The following is a 2,045-nucleotide window of genomic DNA, read 5'->3' as shown; positions in this document are numbered from 1 at the left end:
CCATTAATGGCTATTAGCCAGGATGGGTAAGGAATGGTGTCCCTAGCCTCTGTTTGTCAGAGGGTGGAGATGGATGGCAGGAGAGAGATCACTTGATCATTACCTGTTAGGTTCAGTCCCTCTGGGATACCTGGCATTGGCCACTGTTGGCAGATAGGATATGGGGATGGATGGACCTTTGGTCTGACCCAGTCTGGCCATTCTTCTGTTCTTATGAAGGGAGGGGCACAGCCCTGTGATGGAGTTTCTGTAGTGTAGTGGTTATCACGTTTGCCTAACACGCAAAAGGTTCCTGGTTCAAAACCAGGCAGAAACATGATGGCTTAATTTTTCCCAGCTCCTAGTGGCCTGTCCTTGCTGTTGTAGGAGCAGCAGTGATTTCTATGCTCAATAGGTCTGTTATACTTCCCCCATTCCCATTTTTGTCTCCTCTCCCTCTCTGAATGCCTGTGAAGTGGCTTTCCCCCTCCCCCTCCCGCTCCCTCCTGCAATGCTTGTGGGATGAAGGGGCTGGTTGAACAGCTGGAAGATCAGAAGAGCTCCTAGATAGACAAGGTGTCTGGGACTCTCATTAGGCAGCGATCACACACCCAGAGCATGGACACTGCCCAAGGTGGAGTGTGACCCACCAGATGCAGCCAAGTCATCTCCAGTCGCAGGCCATGAGGAGCAGGTCCTTAAAAGGGGAAGGGGCCCTGTGTTCAGGAGTCACTCACAAGGTTGTACCTCCAGTGAATGTCCTTCGCCCCGACCACCTGGCCAGTGGTTCGCTGCGTTGCAGTTCATTGTGCCTCAGGAAGACTTACCTTCATCGCACCGTCCATCACGGCGCTGGGGGACACTTACCTTGCAGAATCCTGTGCCTGCCTCTTGGCTTCCCAGGGGTGGCTACTTGCAGCCCAGGAGAAGAAGGATGGTTCTGGTGAAAGGAAGACAAGCAAAGCACTGGGAGGAAATTTGGGTGTGGGCTCTGCGCTGGGGGTGGGGTGCAGGAGGGGTGATGCAGCTCCCCAAGTGACCGATACACACAACCCTCTGGCAGCAGCTCCTAGATGAGTGGGGCCAGGGGATCTCCATGTGCTGCTGTCTGCAGGCGCTGCCCCCAGAGCTCCCATTGGCTACAGTTCCTGGCCAATGGGAGCTGCAGAGTTGGTGCTCAGGGCAGGGGCAGCACGTGGAGACACTCCCCCCACCCCAGGGGATGCTGGGACATGTCAGCCACTTCTGGGAGCGGCACGGAGGGACGGAGGTAGAGTGGGCAGGGAGCCACCTCAGTGCTGCTGGCACATCTCTGCACACCCGTTGTGGGGGGAGGGGAGCAGAGGGCCTCCATGCGCTGCCTGGGGTAGGGGCAGAGCACGGAGCTGCCTCCCCTCCCGGGTCTATTCCAGGAGTGGGTGGGTGGGGTCTTTTGGCCTGCAAGGTGCAGCAGGTCGGACTAGATGATCACACTGGTCCCTTCTGACCTTAAAGGCTCTGAGTCTAAAAGGGAGAGGGAAGTAAAGGAAATTTAAAAAAAATAAAAATAAACCAAGCATTGTAATACCAGGATGACTCCAACTGCTCATTATATAGTCCCACCCCTTTCTTCCTCCACTGGGTGTTTAATGACCTGTTGGGATTTGGGACACTGATTCTCTCATTCCATTAATAAACTGAAACAATGTGAGTGAAATTAAACCAACTCCCAGTAGAGGAATCATCACATCATTGCATTGGCTGGGAATCGAACCCAGGTCAACTGCTTGGAAGGCAGCTATGCTCACCACTATACCACCAATGCATCTGGGGAAAGTCTCTGATTTTTCACACTTGGTGATTGGTCACCTTACTTCTCAGTGTGAGGCAAATGTCTCTGTGGTCTCTGCCATTCATGGTGGGGAGTTTCCCCACTGATAACAGTTCTTGCTGGGTCGGGGAGGGGAGAGAGAAGAGGCCTTTATTCTGTTTCATTCCTCTCCATTTTCTGTTCCTCCCCGTCCCTTCCAGGGTCCTCCCTTCCATTTCAGACTGTGCAGTGACACCCTCCCCGCACCCAGGACTCT

The 2,045-nt window shown here is 53.9% G+C and overlaps 2 non-coding genes across 2 annotated transcripts; one reads left to right on the top strand and one right to left on the bottom strand.

Moving 5' to 3' along the window:
• Nucleotides 1-243: 243 nt before the first annotated feature.
• TRNAV-AAC lies at nt 244-316 on the top strand. Its single transcript has one exon. It is a non-coding gene; the product is annotated as a tRNA-Val (tRNA).
• A 1,395-nt stretch (nt 317-1,711) lies between these two features.
• On the bottom strand, nt 1,712-1,783 carry TRNAG-UCC. The gene has a single exon. It is a non-coding gene; the product is annotated as a tRNA-Gly (tRNA).
• Nucleotides 1,784-2,045: the final 262 nt, after the last annotated feature.

This window comes from Mauremys mutica, unplaced genomic scaffold (genome assembly GCF_020497125.1).
Source record: "Mauremys mutica isolate MM-2020 ecotype Southern unplaced genomic scaffold, ASM2049712v1 Super-Scaffold_100324, whole genome shotgun sequence".
In the NCBI taxonomy this organism is placed as follows: Eukaryota; Metazoa; Chordata; order Testudines; family Geoemydidae; genus Mauremys; species Mauremys mutica.
This window is presented reverse-complemented; position numbering and strand designations above follow the sequence as displayed.